This window comes from Eptesicus fuscus, chromosome 6 (genome assembly GCF_027574615.1).
Source record: "Eptesicus fuscus isolate TK198812 chromosome 6, DD_ASM_mEF_20220401, whole genome shotgun sequence".
Lineage (NCBI taxonomy): Eukaryota > Metazoa > Chordata > Mammalia > Chiroptera > Vespertilionidae > Eptesicus > Eptesicus fuscus.
The window spans coordinates 29,530-49,808 of NC_072478.1; the positions used below are offsets into that span (position 1 = coordinate 29,530).

Genomic DNA, 20,279 nt, shown 5'->3' on the forward strand with positions numbered 1-20,279 from the left:
TACTGTAGACTACTACATCAGGATACTTAATTATTTTCATGGTCTGTTCTAGACTTCTAAATTAACTAAATCTATCACTAAACTGGTCAAGTAACGAGTCTAAAACATGCTGGTACCTCATATGCAAGAGTTCCATTTCATTTTGTACAGCTGCACTGGCCTTCTCAAAATACTTTGTTACTCAAGGAAAATACTTATAAGTTTTAGTTTCTACATCTCACTTGAAAATTTTAACTTTACTTTCAAAAGCTTTTATGTATCCAAACATAACGTCAATACTTTTGCCAAAACCTTGTAACTTTAAGTTCAGTTCATTAATATGTACAGAGAGATCTGTAAAAAACATCAGGGTGTTGACCCACTTATCATCATTAAGCTGAGGAAAGTTTCCCAGATCCTTATCGTCAAGAAATACCTTAATTTCTTCAAAGCACTCCACAAAGCGCTCAAGAACTTTGCCTCGGTGCAGCCATCTTACATTATTGTACATCAGCAGTCCACTGTAGGTGGAATCAACATCCAGTAAAAGTGCCGAAAATTCTCGCTTGTGAAGGGGGCGAGCAGCTATTAAATTAACTATTTTTGTAACAACTGACATTAAGTCGTTTAAGTCGGTGAATCCTGCCTTGGCACATAAAGCCTCCTGATGGATAATACAACAAAAAGGCACAATTGGATGTCCAATAGCTTCTGTAAACAATTTGACAAATCCGATTTTTTCCCCCACCATATTTGGTGCCCCATCTGTCATCACTGACACAACTTTAGAGATAACAATGCTTAGGTCACAAAATGTTTGTATAACAACCTTACATATTTCGCTTCCTGATTTACTTGTTGACACTGATACTAACTTTATCAACTCTTCTCTCATTGTGAGACTTTCAGAATATCGACTAATAATGGCCAACTGAGCATGTGATGTGACATCAGTAGTTTCATCAAGAGAGATCGAAAAACATTTACACTTCCTGCCGAAACCAGTTTGGCTCAGTGGATAGAGCGTCCGTCTGTGGACTGAAAAGTCCCGAGTTCGATTCCGGTCAAGGGCATGTACCTTGCTTGCGGGCACATCCCCAGTGGGGGGTGTGCAGGAGGCAGCTGATTGATGTTTCTCTCTCATCGATGTTTCTAACTCTCTATCCCTCTCTCTTCCTCTCTGTAAAAAATCAATAAAATATATTTTAAAAAGTATATATTTACACTTCCTTATGTCTCTCTTTAATTGATGTTGTACGTTTGTGTTCAGTCTCATTATTCGGTCTTTTATGATATTTCTACTGAGTGGTAACTCAGATATTCTCTTAATAATTGCATCTTTATTCTGCATATCATGAAATAGAACTGGTGCACATCTTAGGAGAGTTTCTTTAATAAATTCTCCCTCACTGAGCACTTTTCCATGCTGAGCTATAGAGTGAGCAATGCTCAAACTTGCAGATGTTAAATATGTAGAGCCTTTCATAAATTTAAGGATGGAATTAGATTGGCTCTTATAAAGGTGTAGCTGCCTGGAAATGTATTCCTTCCTTTCATCCTCACTTTTTTCCAAGAGCTGGGAATGATTAGTTTCAAAATGTCTATTTATATTCCACATTCTGCTTACTACCATTTCAGTACATAGAACGCAAAATGATCTGCCATTTTTTTCTATAAAGCCATACATCTCGGTCCATGTCTCTTGAAAGTGTCAGCCACTGCTACTACCACTTCCTTTACTTAACCTTAGTTTTTTATTTTTTGGGTTCTCCATCAGGGGGGCAGTGACAGAAGATAGAATTATAGATAGCTTGTTAGGCCTGCAGGCAATTAGGGGTTAACTAGCCTAACTAACCACAAAATGGTGCATATAACTGTCTTTTAGGAAAGGGAAGGGTTAATAAGCAGAAATAGGGGCTAATAAGGATGCACAATAGTAATAGTGGTGAAATGGAGTCTGCACTATGGAGCAAGATGGTGTTCCTTATGTGAATTAAAATGGCTGCTGCTATTTCTAATGGCAGGAAACGGCACCCATAGCACGCCACAAACCCTCGCCTCTCCCAGCCTCCCCCTCACTTATCTCAGTAATGATGGAATAGAAATCCATGGCACCCCAGAACAGTAGATAATGGTTGCTGTGGTTAACTGTTATTTGGTTACTGGTAATGGCAGGGCCCCCAGAGATGCGTCCCCCGCTGCGTTCCGCTGCTCCCTGCTCTGCTGGCGGAAGTGAGGGAAAAGATCCCGGCTTAACCGGAAGTCACAGAACTAGACGCTCTGTGCCGGACTTCTGTTGTTTTGGCCTACAGACCTCTGGCACAGAGTGTCTAATAGGGGAGGATGAAACATTTGTGACTAGAGTCTAACTCCAAGACTCTAGTCACAAATGTTTCATCCTCAGGAGCAGCAAATGTTTCATCCTCAGCATGCGGCCACCTCAGTGGCCGAGTGTCATCAGAAATGGCTATGCATGTCAGTGCTGACACGCGTGTCATAGGTTCGCCATCACTGCACTAAAGTGAAGACATGAACCCCTAGAGCTGTGGCACCAGAGCTGCCTTGGATCTGAATGTCCTTCCCATTCCAGGCCCACTTATATCATGAGTCCTGATTTTCAAAAGAAGGTGTCCATATGATAAGCCCACATTACTTAAAGAGACCCACCGAATCCCTGGTCCTCACCAGCAAAAATCCCCAGAGGCGCCTGTGAATCCAATAAACCAGCCTAAGAGCTTAGCTACTTGCCTCTTGGGCCGAGGGTGGATTTGGGGATTTGGATGGAGGAAACACGGCGGGGACACACCAGGGGAGAGTGTTTAATAGCATTCTGTTTAGTCTCCATGTATTTGATTTCTTTGGATTGTTTTTATTGTAGTTGATTTCCAGTTTTATGCCACTGTGATCTGAAAAAATGCTTGATATGATTTCTATATTCTTGAATTTGGAGAGACTTTGCCTATGTCCCAACATATGGTCTATCTTTGAAAATGACCCATGTGCACTTGAGAAGAATGTATATTCTGTGGCTTTGGGGTGAAATGTTCTGAAGATGTCAATTAATTCCATCTGGTCTAGTGAGTCATTTAGGATTGATGTTTCTTTGCTGATTTTTTGTTTAGAGGATTTGTCCAATGATGATAGTGGGGTATTAAAGTCTCCTACTATGATTGTATTGCTGTCAATCTCTCCCTTGATATCCTCCAGGAGTTTTTTCATGTGTTTGGGTGCTCCTGTATTGGGTGCGTATATGTTTACCAGAGTTATTTCTTCTTGTTGGATTTCTCCCTTTAGTATTATGAAGTGGCCTTCCTTATCTCTTGTTATGTCCTTCACTTTGAGATATAATTTGTCAAATATAAGTGTTGCTACCCCAGCTTTTTTTTCATTTCCATTCACCTGGAAACCCTTTTTCCATCCCTTCACCCTCAGTCTGCGTGCGTCTTTTTTTCTGAGGTGGGTTTCTTGTAGACAGCAGATATATGGGTCTTGTTTTCTTATCCAATTCGTTACCCTATATCTTTTGATTGGGGCATTTAATCCATTTACATTTAAAGTTATTATTGATAGGTACTTATTGGTCACCATTTTTATTCTATACCCCTGTGTTCCTTCTTCGCTTCCTAATTCTTTTTTTTCTTTCTTTTTTTTTTTTTTTACAGCAGGCCCTTTAGCATTTCTTGCATTGCTGGTTGGGTAGTAATAAATTCCCTTAGTCCTTTTTTTGTCTGTGAAGCTCCTGATTTCACCTTCAATTTTGATTGATAGTCTTGCTGGGTACAGTATTCTTAGATTCAGACCCTTCCTTTACATGACTTTGTATATTTCATTCCATTCCCTTCTGGCCTGATGAGTTTCTGTTGAGAAATCAGTTGCTAGTCTGATGGGGGTTCCCTTGTATGTAACTTTCTGTCTCTCTCTGGCTGCTTTTAAGATTCTTACTTTGTCGTTGGTGTTTGCCAATTTAATTATAATGTGCTTTGGCATCAGTCTTTTGGGGTTTATTTTGCTTGGGACTCTGTGAGCTTCTTGGATTTCTGTGGGTTTTTTTCTTCCCTATATCAGGAAAGTTTTCTGTCATTATTTCTTCAAACAGGTTTTCTATTCCTTGCTCAGTTTCCTTTCCTTCTGGAACCCCTATTATGCAGATATTGTTTTGTTTTGTGTTGTCCCAAAGTTCCCTTAGGCTTTCCTCCTGCTTTTTAATTTTTTTTCTAGAAGCTGCTCTACTTGGGTATTTTTTCCCATCTTGTCTTCTAGCTCACTGATGCGGTCCTCTGCTTCTTCTATTCTACTCTTGATGCTTTCTGTTGAGTTCTTTACAGCAGCAATGTCATTTTTCATTTCTTCTTGGTTCTTCTTCATTTCCTCTTGGTTCTTCCTCATATTGTTGAATTTATCTTCCATTCTTTCAAGCCACCTTATGACCATTTCTCTGAATTCTTTCTCTGATAGGTTTCTTGACTCTAATTCATTTACTTCCTTTTCTGGTGATGTCTGCTTTTCTTTCATATGCGGGCTGTTTCTTTGTCTCCCCATGGTCTCTCTTCTCCGGATGTCTGGTTATGTAGTTCTCTCTCTCCTGCATTGATTTAAAGGCACAAAATACAACACAACCAGGTACAACACACAAGGCACTGAACAGAGATGTAGTCACGATATTAATAACCTCCAATAAAGGTGACCACCAGAGAAAGGCAAATTAGGGGATAGGAGAGAAAGAAGAGTAAAAAGAAATTTTAAAAAAAAAGGAGTGTCAAAATTAAATTGGGAAAAGGAGAAAAAAAATTACAGAGACTAGAATGAGACTAAGAGAGAAAAGGGGAACAAACTATATATATGGGGAGAAAACTCCAATAGAACAACCACTAATCACAGCAAATGCCAGCAACAAGTACCTGGAGATTAATACAAACTACAACACCAACTAATATCAAGCAAGGCAAGGGAAAACAGAAGTAAAAAACAAACAAAAACAAAGCAAACAAGCAGTCATCAGCTGTACGGTAATATTACCTGGGGCAAATGGGGAAGTATTTTGGACTTATGTTCCTGACCCTTCATGGGTAAGAGCCCTTATGTGAGCTGGTCCCCCTCCTAATGTAGTCACCAATAATACCAAACACCTTGGTCATCCAGGAGGACCATGGGTGGGGCAAGGAAGTATAATTACACAGGGGTCTCCACCCAGCTTCCCTTTTGTATGACACAAAATCAAACCATTGCTCCTTTGTATGTAAAATTAAAGAGAGATTTCTGGCTTGCGTGGACACCAAAGGAAGGGACTATCACTACTTGCTCCTGGGAGAGGTGTAGAAAATGTAACTAAGACCTTGTCTAGACAAAAAGAAATTGGCAGCCAGCTTGAAATGGAATTGCCATGGCCTAGAGCAAAGAATATCCTTACATGATATTATTCTACAATGTCATTATAATTTTTTCCAGATTTGTGTTATCCCCATTACCTATAATAGTACCTTGCACCCTTGGGTATCAATAAAAAAATCATCTTTTTGGTGCTTGGAGACAAAGGTAACACATCTCTAGATATTTTAGAATTACAACAGCATAATATACAATTATCCCAAACAAACTTACAAACTAATTCTTTGAATGTCTGGCAGCAATTTAAAAAGGACATGAAAGGATTTAATCCCTTCCACTGTGTAGAGGGCCCCCTGTGAAAATATCTGAGCATTCTATATTGGCCCCTCTTGCCCTTTTGGCCAAGAGGAACCCTCTTTTTACAATCCAATTATCCACAGCTGTTGCCTGAGCTTTCTGTTCTTGCCGAGGTTGAAGCCTCATGATGGCTGGTTCCATGGATCTGTCTCTCTCCCAATGGGGTGAGCTGGGCCCTCCCTGGAGAAGAAACCTGGGTTCCACAAGATATGTGATCAGTGCTGTGGCCCTGCCAGCAGGAGAGGGGATCCCAAGGCAGGTGCTGGGCATGGAGGCCATGGGGGTGTAGGCAACCAAGGAGACAGAACTGAACCTCACATCACCCTGCTTGGCCCCGGAGGATGGCTGGTTAGCAAGAGACGGGTAAGATTCCTCAGGGAAGGAACAACCTAAGACAGGCACAGTCGCAGAGGGGCCATCAGGAGAGAACTTGGGGGTCAACAGAGGTGGGGCACAGACCTTCACCCCCCCCCAAGTTTGCAGGGGCCTGAACCCTCACCCCTGCTGAGGGAGATCTCCTGCCCCCATGGCTGCTTAGCTTGCCATGCCCAGCTCAAATCGGGACCCAGGTAACTGACAGAGACTTGGCCGACAGCAGATGCCCTCTCATTGCAACAAGACTTGATGGAGATGTCTTGTACCCACGATGCGGAGAACTGGGGTTTTTGATATCTAAACCCAGCCTAGCACCAGGAATGCTCAGGGCCTACTCAAGAAAGCAAATAATCCTTTCCACTAATATTTACAGGGTAAAATAAAATGGTTGTTAGAGTATTAAATTTGACAGTAAAATAGTAGTCAAGTTTTCAGGCTAATTTAAATTGGCTAATTGAAATAAACCAATATTCTAGAAAAATTGTAGGAAGAAGTTGTAGGGTTAAGCCTTGGACTGACCTGCTGGCAAAGTCACAAACAAGTCCCAGCTTGGAGGGAACAGTCCTCTAAGCATAATTAAGCTTGATCTTGTGACTGCTCCCTAGATCTTTCCTGGGTAGCTAGTGGGCTGTGGGAGGGGCAGCAAGTGCTGCCAAAACAAGTGAAACTTACAACAACATTGTAGATTACCTTGTTTGTACCTGATTATAAATAAAGCCTCAGCTTTGCAGTCTGGATCTGTTCTGTGGCCTCAGCAAGGCACAGAAGATCCACCTAGACCCAGCTTTTTCTCTTTGTCTATCATTTCTCCATCCTTTGTCGCCACCGCTCAGGCTCCCCGAACCCTTGGCTGTGCTGGCACGGCACAAAAAATCAATTGTACTGTACAAAAAAAGCTGTTCCTAAAGTGTTAACTAAAATTTTTATTGGTAGTTCATCTCCTGGTAAAATTGCATAACATGTAATGAACCTAAAGCAGTCACATTTTAATGCAAAAAATTAAAAATTAAAAGCTATCAAGATTACAGCATAAAATTTCCAAAAGCCTCCTAATATTTAAACCAAAAAAGGGGGGGGGGGTACTAGAAGAATATCATGTAAGTTAAAATATCCTTTAATTACATCTAGAAAATTTTTACTTTAGAAAATTAACTTTCATTTGTAATGCTAACAGCAAGACACCAATGTAAAACATACATGGTGTCAAAACAAGCCAGAGGAAAATCATTTGGGCAAAAAATGAAAAAGGATCGCAAGTCAAATTTATAGAAAAGATTCCTTTATTAACTTTTGGTCAAGAATATGTTTGTATATTTTCGGAAAACAACTCCGAGACCATGTGGATTCCTGCAACAGAGAGGAATTGACAGGAGTGCTCCAGCCATGAAGACAGAAGAGAAACAGTCCAGAGATGGAAGACACTGACGATGCCTTGCCATACTAGCAGTCAGCAGCTGTGCATCACTGCAGGTTACCCAGGACCAAACCAGAGAGAGTCGGACCTGCATTACCACCATTTGTCCACCATCCAGAACTGAAATATCATTGCTGTTATGTACACATAAGGAACTGTTTGACACAGAAATTGGGACTCAAAAGAACTGTTGGCCCAGAAAGAAACTCACTATAGACTGATTCATTTGCCTCTCAGCATAACCATTATTGCTTGTCTCATTTTCAGTTCTTATAAGTGTATTTCTAGTATCACATGAGCTCACTCATCTAGGGGAAATGATGAACAATATAGACTGATGAACAAGAACAGCATCAATCAGACTGTTAGACCTCAGAGGGAAGGTAGGGGAGAGTGGGGATAAGGGAGATAGATCAACCAAAGGACTTGTGTGCTTGCATATGAGCCTAACCAGTGATTACGGACAACAGTGGGGTGGGGGAATGCATGGGGAGGGGTTTGGGATGGGAATGGGGGGGATGAGCAAAAATATGTGATACCTTAATCAATAAAGTAATTAAAAAACAAAGCAAACAAAAAAATAAGCAAAATAATCTCACAAAAAAGCATAAAAATTTGATATAATCAACATTCAAGGAAACAACAACAAAAGGACAGAGAGAAAAACATTTTTTTATAGTTAAGACAGCGAAGAGAGTGGTGTGTATGGACTTGGAGCAGGGGATTAGAAATTAGATATATAAGTAAGGTGAAATTTTAGCAGGGGGTAAACAGAAAGAATAAAGAAAATCTAAATCAGGAAAGGGTTAAAATAAACAGGACACCAAAAGGAGAAAGGTTAGGAAGAGAGTGATGGCATAAAGGTTGAGTTGAGATAGAATTAAACAATGGTAAAGGAAATATGAAAATAGAATGCAGAACACTAATCCCAAAGTAAAATAAAGAGAAAATAAAATGACACTTTAAAATAAAAGTAAAATAGTAGTAGTAATAATGCTGATTGCAAATAAAAATGTAATAATTAAAAAGGTAAATCAGCCGAGACCGGTTTGGCTCAGTGGATAGAGCGTCGGCCTGCGGACTCAAGGGTCCCAGGTTCGATTCTGGTCAAGGGCATGTACCTTGGTTGCGGGCACATTCCCAGTAGGGGGTGTGCAAGAAGCAGCTGATTGATGTTTCTCTCTCATCGATGTTTCTGACTCTCTATCCCTCTCTCTTCCTCTCTGTAAAAAAAAAATCAATAAAATATATAAAAAATAAAAAGGTAAAATCAAGTGAGGAAAAAAATTAGTTTCTTAAGTAAATGATGCAAAAAAATGAAAATAAAAAATTAAAATTAAAATAAAAAAAATGTGCAGTAGTTAAGGTCATTCACTTCCTCTGTTGTTCTGTGTGGCTCGCCTGTTTCCCAGTCCGGACAGTGTTGCAGTTCCCTGCATTTCACTGCTCCTCAGTGTTGTAAGCCAGTCCTGATTTTTAAGCAGGTGGTGTCTTAATTTCTCGTATTCCTTTATTTTTTATTACACCAGAGTCAATTTGTGATTCAGCCCCTGGGTGGCAGTGTTTCTGAGCTGACTTCTGGGACTCTAAGGCCTCTCTAGCCTTCTTTCTCTGTGGCACTCAATACCCATTATGGAGGCTGGCGGGCAAGTCCAAGCAGCCTGCACACCCCTAAAATTCCCAGGCTGTCCCTCTGCATCAGATCAAAATGGGTTGCTCTTTAGAGATTTCCCCTGTTAGCAGCTCTGAGGACCCCCTTCCACAATCACGAATCACACCGGCCCCAACAGCCATGGACTTCTCCAGGCACAGACTTCCCAGGTCCTCCAGCTCCCGCAGTGCGCGAGCCTTTCTCTCCAGCTGCGACCAGAGACCTCACCCTATCCCCAGCGAAATCTGACCTTTCCGTGGTGGAGTGAAGAGCTCCTTTGAGTCCAAGTGTTCGAGCCACCTGGGGACCGGTGTTCTGGGGCTCACAGCTGTTTGGCAGTTGCCGCAGTTGTGGATTTTCAGGCCTCCGACAAGATCCACTTTCCCTTTCAAGATGGTGAGGTTTCCCCATCGGAGCCCATAGCTCCAGGAGGGGACTCAGCTTCAGTGGGGGCTGCCCTGTCAGGGGAACCCCATCCAGAAGTCCCCCACCTTCTCCTGGAGTTCAGTTGACCCTTAGCTTGCTAACAAACACTCCCTGTGCGACCCTCAGCTGTTCTTTCTTTTTGCTCTGGGACAAGGCTCGGAACATGTTTGTCTATTCTGCCGCCATTTTCTCCGCCCCGAAAATGTTTTTTTTTTATTTATTTGTTTGTTTGTTTGTTTATTTATTTATTTATTTATTTATTTAATCCTCACTCGAGGATATTGATTTTTAGGGAGAGAGACATCGATGTGAGAGAAACACATTTATTGGTGCCTCTTGCATGCACCCTGACCAGGGACTGGGCTGGGGAAGAGCCTGCAACCCAGGTACACACTCTTGACTGAACTCAAACCCGGGACTCTCGGTCCGCAGGTTGATGCTCTATCCCTCCAGCCAAACTGGCAAGGGCTGGGAATATTTTTAAAGTATGGTAAGTTTCAATAATAATTATTCAGTTTACTGTCAGCACTGCATTCACACACCGTCGCAGGGTAAGTAGTAAATCCTATAAAGGAATGAGATATTGCTGTATTCTTTCTGTGTATATTGTTGGTTAAAGCAGTGCACCATCCAATTTTTTGCTTTGATGGGGGAAAAACTCTGCTTATTTAACGGAAATAAAATATTTTCATTTATGAAATATATTAAAATGCAGATATCCTGAAATAAAAAGAAACTGGTTATTTTTGGGGGGGGGTTATATTATAAACAATAAGGTTGAAAATGATTCTCAAGTATTTAATCTCAGGTACAAGCCACATTTAGAAACTGTCATTGCTTATTAATAAAGATATCAAGTTACAATTCTCTGTTATGAGATAATTTTTAATGTTTGTATTGCTTTTCAGAGAGAGAGAAAGATAGATTTGAACATCAATGAGAGAGAAACATCATCGATCTGCTGTCTCCTGCACACCCCACACTGGGGATCAAGCCCAAAACCCAGGCATGTGCTCTGACCAGGAATCAAACCATCACTTCTTGGTTCGAGAGTCGAGGCTTAATCACTGAGCCATGTCGGCTGGGCTGTTATGAGATTACTAGAGGCCAGGTGCACGAAATTCATGCACGGGGGGGGGGGGGGGGTGAAGGGGTGTACCTCAGCCCAGCCTGTACCCTCTCCAATCTGAGACACCCTCAAGGGATGTCCAACTGCCCATTTAGGCCTGATACCACTGGGATCTGGCCTAAACAGGCAGTCAGACATCCCTCTCACAATTCAGGACTGCTGGCTCCCAACTGCTCACCTGCCTGCCTGCCTGCCTGCCTGATTTCCCCTAACCGCTTCTGCCTGCCAGCCTGATCACCCCCTAACCTAGGCATCCTCAAACTACAGCCCACAGGCCACATGCGGGTGTTTTTGCCATTTTGTTTTTTTTCTTCAAAATAAGATATGTGCAGTGTGCATAGAAATTTGTTCATAGTTTTTTTTTTTTAAACTATAGTCCGGCCCTCCAACGGTCTGAGGGACAGTGAACTGGCCCCCTGTTTAAAAAGTTTGAGGACCCCTGCCCTAACCACTCCCCTGCCAGCCTGATTGATGCCTAACTGCTCCCCTGATGGCCTGGTTGCTCCTAACTGTCCTCCCCTGCTGGCCTGGTCCCCGCTAACTGCCCACCCCTATCAGCCTGGTCACTCCTAACTGCTCTCTCCTGCAGGCCTGGTCGCCCCCAACTTTCCTCCCTTGCATGCCTGTTTCCCCCCCAACTGCCCTCCCTTTCAGGCCTGGTCCCCCCCCCAACTACCCTCCCCTGCTGGCCATCATGTGGCAGCCATCTTGTGTCCACATGGGACGGCCATCTTTGACCACATGGGGTGGCCATCTTGTGTGTTGGAGTGACGGTCAATTTGCATATTGGGCTTTTATTATATAGGATTAATATACACATCACTCATACCACCAGGTCTCAATACAAAGGGAAAAGATTAAGACCTACAAATAAACTGACTGTAGATGAATAAATCCTTTTTTCTTAAAGTGAAAGCTCAGTATTTTGTAGGCTTTAGTCCTGCTGCATCCTCAGCCGTGATGCCCAAGTTATCTTCCCATTCCTGCCACCAGCCAGCTAACTCTTGGGCCAGGGTCTGCGGGAGCCAGTGACAACCATGTCCGTGTTTTCTTCCTTCACAGACACAAAGCATGAAATTGTCTATGGTGGGAGTGTTTACACCATCAAAACTGGCAAACATGGCAAATCAGGGTTCTTTTTTCCTGGTGTCAATGAAAAGTGGCAAAAACCAATTAGGATTCTGAGATGTGACTAGCTCAGGGGAGGCCTGCGTAATGGCCTTGCAAACTCAAGAGACTTCCAGTAAACACAAAGGATGGTCTAAAATGAAAACTTCTAACTAAAGGGCAGTTTATAATGGGTAGTCATGTCCGAGGCCAGTATCTTCACTGACAAAGGTCAACTTTGATCTTTCCTGAGCCTATTGTCTTTCTGCATCTAAGATAACACTTGTGGAATAAAGTCAGAGAAACTTATGCCTTCCCTTTTTCCAGACCCATCAGCGCACAACCCATGCACCAGGGCACCAGGGCCCAGGCTACAAATGACCTCATTGTTAGTTGTGTTTGTTGTTGACAGTTAACTATCCTGCACCCACCTAAGTAAAAGAAGTCTGTGTCCATCATTTCACTTTTACCCAATCCCAGAGATTTCCCACTTTGCTTTCTCCCGCCTCCCTAATCTGTCACCAATGGGGTTCATGTGACCCACCTACGTCCCCTCCCTTGACTGTCATGTGTCAAATAGGGTGAAAAGCCGCCCTTCTCCGGAGCACTATCCCAATCCATTGAGGTGCTGCTTCCCGGCAATTGTCAACAATTTGGCTCAAACAAACTCATAAAACTCTTTACAGGTTTGAATGTTTCCATAGGTTAACGCTGGCAAGCCCATTGTTATGTTAACTGTGCACCCACACACCACGGATTAGCCTCCAAAGGAAGAACTGAGGCTGATCCCCACCGCCCCCTCCCATGCCTTTTCCATGATGACCATGGGCGTCTCTGACCAGCCCCTCTGCTCGCTGGTCAGAGTAAATCCCTTTGGGCTGTCACTGAGCTGCATCCACAAGAGACAACTTGGAAGATGAGGAGAACCGGCCACCGAGCTGCTGGGCAGGTTACAGCGGGAGCCCAGCTCTGTCACTAGAGAAAGCTCAGCAGAGGCAGAGCAGAGGACCGAGCAGCTGAGGTTGCTTGCTTGGCTTGTAGATTGTATTCTAAGTTCGCTCACAAATGTTCACGATTTCAGGCTCTCAGAATTCTCTCAGTGCCAAGACATGGCTTTACATGCCGAGAGAGACATGCCAGACTCTCACACGTGCCAGTACTTCCAGGAACAGACGTGGCCAAGGAGGAGATAAACTGATGTACCAGCTATGGCTTCAGGGTTATCACTGGGCTTGGGGTATTTCGTGACTCCTCATTCTCTGCCCAACCCTTAATTGTTGGGGTTACTTCCCACAGCCCATTCTCCTATGACTCTCCCCATCCATCGCCTTGGACAACAGCTCCATCCACGGCTTCTGTTGCCCTTCATACCAACCACGACCAGTCTGCACCTTCGGTTCACAGCTGCAGAATGCAAGGTCCACACAATGGCTCGCCTGCATTTGTACCTTACATCCTATAGGTGTGAAAAGGGGCTCAGCATCCGTCTCCCAAACCTCCTCTCCTTCCTGTGTCTCCAATCTCAGCAAATGAGCCATCCTGTGCACACATAGCATCACCAAGCCCTCCTAGTTCCTTCTTGCTCCCTCCACAACCTACAGTAAATGTGGCCCAAAATTCTTTTTCGTGTGTGTTTAAATGCATTTTATTTTTAGACAACCTACATGACATGTTTTGTTTTTTTCTTAAAAACAATGCCTCCGCTCAAAATGAATCAAGGTCTAAATAAATGAAGAGCTCCAGATAACATCAGTCCCATTTGTCCTAGGCGTGGTGTGTGGATGAGAAGCAGCAGCCAGTGACGATGACAGGTGGTAGAGACAAACTGCCCAATTTGTTAACATGTTTCCATTTCTAAACCCTCCTTAAAGAAAACCACCTATGGGGTCACACCGTCCTCGCAGTCGGCCAACAGAGCCACCATGCCATCTGGATTCACGTTTTCACAATAAAGAACTGGGAGTGTTTGAAATCAGCAAGGATGTGCTTGCTGGGTCTGCAGGCCGTCACAAAAGACCTCGCTCTTCCTATCTCTTCCTTCCAGCTTCCCTGGGGTGAGTTCCTGTCATCTTTGATGCACTGCTTGTAGCTTCTTGGGTGAAGCTGGTTTCCTGCAAGCGACGGTTCATGACGATGGCAACACCAGTGATGACTGTGCTGTCGGTACCTTCGCCCTGAGTGCCTTCAGCTGAGGCCTTTCCGCCAATATGCGAGTCCTGAGTGTTACCCTCTGTCCTCCCCTCCACCTCCAGGCACAGCCCGCTGCGATCTCCAGGCCTTGTAGATATCGGAGAACATCTCCTCATGGCTGATGAGGTCCCAGTAGGAGATCATGACCACAGCTGGAAGGAGACCTCTCTCTCTCTCTCTCTCTCTCTCTCTCTCTCTCTCTCTCTCTCTCCTCCCTTCCTTTTGCTCTCTCTAAAAAAATCAATGGGGCCCAGCCAGTGTGCTCAGTGGTTTAGTGTCGACCTATGAACCAGGAGGTCAGGGCACATGCCTGGGTTTTGGGCTTGATCCCCAGTGTGGGGCATGCAAGAGGCAACCTATCAATGGTTCTCCCTTATCATTGATGTTTCCATCTCTGTCTCCCTCTCCCTTCCTCTCTGAAATAAATAAAAATATAAAAATTAAATAAAAGGGATTAACAATAAAAGCAAAGTGACCTGGCCAGCGTGGCTCAGTGGTTGAGCATCAACCTATGAACCGGGAGGTCACAGTTCCATTCCCAGTCAGGGCACATGCCCGGATTGCAGGCTCGATCCCCAGTGTGGGGTGTACAGGAGGCAGCTGATCAATGAGTCTCTGTCACCATGGATGTTTCTATCTCCCTCTTTCTTCCTCTGAAATACATTTTAAAAATAAAAGCAATGTGACAGAGACTACTAATTCTCAGGAAATAGCCTTGTGGTTCTGTACATTTCATAGTCTTCCTTGCAGTTAGGTTGGAGTCCTATATCAAGTTCTGACCAATAAAATGTAAGTAGAATTGACAGATGTCACATTCATGCTGGGACAGTTAGGAGCTGAGTTGCATTTTTGTAGCTCTGCCTTTCCCTCCATGACAGTCTTGACCCTCATGTTTCAGGTGGTTCATCTACAGCAGGGGTGGGAACCTTGTTTCTGCCACGGGCCACTGGATATTTATAACATCATTCGTGGCCACTCAAAATCATCAACTTAAAAATGAGCCTGCTGCATTTACTTATTTTTCCCCTAATGCCTTGGCAGGGCCAGACTGAATGATTTTGTGGGCCTTAAATTGCCCAAGGGCTGGATGTTCCCCACCCCTGATCTACAAGTAGAAGATATCATAAAGATGATTGAACTGTGTTGTCAATGAAAAGTAATCATGTATTATGTTAAGCCACCAAAATGTAGGGATTACTTTTTTATCCAGCATAGTATAGCACTGAATGGCTTATTCATACTATCACACGTTAGTTAAATATTTAAAAGTACAATTCTCGTGTCTTAGACAAATGGTCCCTATTGAAAATTAATTGCCTTAGGAGAATAAATAAAGGCAACTGACACAAGAATATTGGAACCCAGTCAATGGAGCCTCTCATTGAATCCCAGTGACTGTGATCTAACTGTAAACCAAGAGGAAAACAGTCTTCGATACAAAGAAACAGCATCCGATATGAAGAAACTCTGAGGAAGAATGATGGCACGTCAATCCCAGAAAAACCCATAGATTGAAAGAAATAATAAAAGAAAACTATGACCTTATGTTGAGAAGGCTAAAAGGCTAATTCCAATGTAACCCTGATGTTTGGGGGACCTAGCAATCTTAATTTGTGCAGTATATTATATTAAAACTTTTAAATATACACAAAGTCCACTGTGTATTTTTTCAAGGATGCATGTATCTCTACGTAAGTATCTGGAGGATATATGCTACATGCATTAATCTAGCATCTGTGAAGGAGAGGGATGAGATTGGGCATAGAAGTCTTAAGGAGAAAAATAGATTTAGATTTATCCCAGGTTATTCCCTGGCTTTGAGGGCTTGAATAAATAACATTTTTAACATTATTAATACTTGCTATTAGTATTTATAAAAATATGATTGGGGTTCCAGTCAAGATGGTGGCATAAGCAAACACAGTTCTCACAGCCTCCCACAATCATATAAAAATTACAACTAAAAAACAGAACAGCCAACATTCAGAACCACCTGAAAGCTAGCTGAATGGAAGTCCTACAAATAGGGATTTAAAGAAGAAGCACATGGAGACTGGTAGGAGGGGTGGAATCGTAGCACCGGCTAGTCACACCCCACATGTGGTGGTTTAAAATCGGAAGGGATATCTCAGCTGTGAAGGTTTCCCTGAGGAGCCAGGAGGCTAGCCCACAGCAGGTCCTCAGCCCGGGGTTCCAGTGCCAGGAACTTCAGGCTGTAAATAACCATCGGGGGTTGTGTCTGAGTGAGACAGGGCTGCTGGCCTCAGGCAGTTGCTTTCAAAGGGAACCTTGCATGGAGCTACTTGGACTCACTCCCTCCAGCACTGGACACCAGCTTAAAAAACACCTGGGACACTCAAGGAGAAACAAACTGGCCTGGAGACAGGGCGAGAGCTGGTCGGGCAGCTTTTTCCCAGACAGAAGTGCTCACAGAGGCCCATGTTCCTTTGCTGAGCCTACAGAACTGACAGGCTGCACCGTATCTGACTCTCCATCAACCTAGCTCACACATTTTGTTCTGCCCTCGTGACTCGCTGAGACCCCACCCCTCCCTGCTTGCAGGCCCATCCAAGCCATTTCCAGTGGCTTTTCCATACAACTGGCCTCTCTTGCCGCATGCTTTGGACTTTCCTAGAAGCTCTCCAACAAGCAGCAGCTGGCCTCAGTGTGCCGTGTACCTCTCAGTAAGTGACTCCAGGCCCGGCACTAGCAGCTGCCCCCTTGGTTTATAGCTTGGCCTCTCCTGGGCACCTCCAAACCCAACATATGCAGCAGCCATCTGCAGATCGCTTTGTAGCTCATGTTGGGTGACTCTAGGCAGGACACAGGCAGGGGATGACTTTGAAGCTCCAGAGCCAGTGCACCTGGTGGTCAGCTTTGACCACGCAGGATTAAGACCATACCACAGGTGACACACTCAAGGGGCAGACTCAGTGAGCACCAAAGTCCAACTGAAGCAAGTCCTGCTCCATAGGGTAAGCTCCTGCACAGCATCTCTTCCGCTATAGTTGAAGTCGATACTCACAACCTATAGGCTGGGGGGTCAATCTCTCTCAGTGATGCAAATATCAATCAAGGCTCAACCACAATAGGATAGCTCACACAGGGCCTCACCTGAAGTGCCCAGCTCAGACGACTGAGCCACTGGGTCCTACAAGGCACCTACTGCACAAGGCCATGCTACCAATTCCAGGAGACATAGAAGCTCCACCTAATACATAAAAACAAACAAAGGGAAGCAGCCAAAATGCAGAAACAAAGAAACATCACAAATGAAAGAACAAGTGAAATCTCCAGAAAAAGAACTAAATGAAATGGAAGCAAGAAAACTACCAGATACAGATTTCAAAACAATGGTTATAAGGATGCTCAAGGAACTTACCATGTTTTTCCATGTATAAAACTGTAGAGGACCGCCTGGGAAGACACATGGGCATTTTCCTTAATTATCGTTAGCTGAACTCAGAGCGTAGGCAGAGTCACACCCTGGGAACATGCTTCCCCAATAAGGCTGGACATGTTCATCAGTTCTGACTTCATAGCAGCCCAGGTGTCGTCATGGCGTGACTAGATCTGTAAATCTAGGCCTTTAAAATAAACGTGCTGTGTGGCTCGGGTTGTTGTCGTCTTCCTGTCTTTCCATTCAGAGAGAAATGGTGGCATCCCACCCAGCTCCCAGCTTGCAATCTATCTCTATGTCTTCTCTCTTTATTTCTCAATCCCTGGCCGCCTCCACTTAGAACTGGTTCGTTCATCTCTCTTTCCACATAGGACGCAGAAAAGGGAGATCCCCACCATGTTTGGCCCCTGCTGCATTCAGGACCCCGCATAAAACGCTATTTTTTTTTCTAAAGTCATGAGACTGAAAATCCAGGGGCATCTTATTGAAGGAAATCAGCTGAGGAGGGAGCCATGCTGGTGTGTAGCTGTCCATACCTTGTTAACCAGGCTTCCTCCAATCACCAGCCTTATTGTTACTTATATCAGCTGATGCTATAATTGGAGGTGGGGGTGTAGAGTGTGCAGATGCAGCAGGAACCAGAGTGTTCTGAGCTCATAAAGATGTCAAAAAATAAAAAGATAAATACCGGTAATAGATTGTCTTACTCTGCAAAATTCAAACTGAATGCAATCAGCTGTGCAAAAGAGCATGGAAATAGACCATTTGGACCTCCTCCCACTAAGTGTATGATCAGACAGTGGGGAAAACAGGAAGAACGACTCCTTAAGATGCCAAAAAGTAAGAAGGCCTTCAGAGGAAAACCAGAAAAATGGGCAAATTTGGAGCAGAGGCTTAAGACTTGGATTATGGAGCAGTGCCAGAGTGGCTTATGTGTGTCAACCACGCTTATTCAATGTCAGGCAAGAATGTTTTCAAGCAAAATGAACAGTGTTGATTTTACAGGAAAGGCAAAATGGTGCTTCAATTTCATGAGGAGAAAAGGGTTGGCCATGAGAACACTAACCAAGTTAGCTCAGAAAATGTCAGCAGTTTATGAGGATGATCTCACACATATAGACAGGGACTCAGAAGACAGCAGTGATACAATAGAAGTTGGATAAATTGATATGTCTGGAACTAACAGTGATAAGAAGAGAGCAGTGATGCAGCAGAGGCTGGATAAAGCGATATGCTGCATAACATCAGAGTACTGGTATGTGAACATTACCTGCGGTGATTACTAAATAACAATGTGTGCTGTTTTATGCTTACAATATTGATTTCTTAATTTTGGGTTGGAAAAGTGGGGGGCATTTTATACATGGGGGCATCCTATACACGAAAAAATATGATACTGAGAACTTCAAGGAACTTAGTGAGAACATCAGCAACATAAAAAGGACCAGTTAGAAATGAAGAATACACTAACTGAAATAAAAAAATAATTTGCAAGGAATAGACAGTAGAGGATGCTGAGAATCAATTCAAGAATTTTTTGGGGAAAAAAGAATCTTGTAATATGAGGAAGCAAAAAACATGCAATCAGAAGAATGAAAAGAAAAATGAATCCAAATATATGAAGATGGTGTAAGGAGTCCCTGGGACAACTTCAAGTGTACCAACATTCGAATCATGGGGTGCCAAAAGGAGAAGAGAGGGAGCAAGAAATTGAAAACCTATTTGAAGAAATAATGACAGAAAATGTTCCCTACCTGATGAAAGAAATAGACATAAAAATCCAGGAAGCAAAGAGATTCCTAAACAAGAGGAACCCAAGAAGCCAATAACAAGATACATTATAATTAAAATGCCAAAGGTTAAAGACAAAGAGAGATTCTTAAAAGCAGCAAGAGAAAAGCAGTTAGTTAAGTGCCTATAGAACTATCAGCTTATTTCTCAACAGCAACTTTGCAGGCCAGAAGGGAGTGGCAAGAAATATTCAAAGTGATGAAAAACAAGGACCTACAACCAAGATTACTCTCCCCAGCAAAGCTATCATTTAAAATTGAAGGTCAGATAAAGAAAAAGCTAAAGGAGTTCATCACCACCAAACCAGTATTACATGAAATGTTAAAGGGTCTTCTTGAATAAGAAGGGGGGAATTAAGAATAAGAACAATAAAATGGCAATAAATACATATCTATCAACAATTGAATCTAAAAATCAAAATAAACGAACAAATAGAACAAAAACAGACTCATGGATACAGAGAACATTTTGATAGTTGCCAGATGGGAGGGGATTGGCTGAAAAAGGTAAAGGGATTTAGAAGTACAAATTAGTCATAGGTCATGAACAGAGACATGATAGGTGAAGGTCAGGGATGGGGTGGGAGAGGGATGGAGGGGGCAAAAGTGGGAAAATGGGGGACATCTGTATTCCTATCAACAATAAAATAAATTTTAAAAGAATAAAAAAAAGAAAAACCTTTCAAAATTTTACTGCAACACACAACAAAAAATATGATTGATTTTTGTATATTGACCTTATATCCTGATTTCCATACATACTAGAGGCCCAGTGCATGACATTCATGCACAAAGGGGTGTCCCTTAGCCCAGCCTGCACCCTCTCCAATCTTGGACCACTCAAGGGATGTCCGACTGCCCGTTCCAGGCAGTCGGACATCCCTCTCACAATCCAGGACTGCTGGCTCCCAACTGCTCGCCTGCCTGCCTTCCTGATTGCCCCTAACCACTTCTGCCTGCCAGCCTGATCACCCCCTAACCACTCCCCTGCCAGCCTGATTGATGCCTAACTGCTCCCCTGTCAGCCTGTTTGCCCCTAATTGCCCTCTCCTGAAGGCCTGGTCACCCCAAACTGCACTCCCCTGAAGGCCTGGGTCCCCCCCAACTGCCCTTCCCTGTAGGCCCAGTCACCCCCA

General features: G+C 43.4%; 1 pseudogene; it reads right to left on the minus strand.

Annotated features, from left to right (window-relative positions):
* Positions 1–13,600: 13,600 nt before the first annotated feature.
* On the minus strand, positions 13,601–14,097 carry LOC103298147 (translationally-controlled tumor protein-like; annotated as a pseudogene).
* Between the last annotated feature and the right edge of the window lie 6,182 nt (positions 14,098–20,279).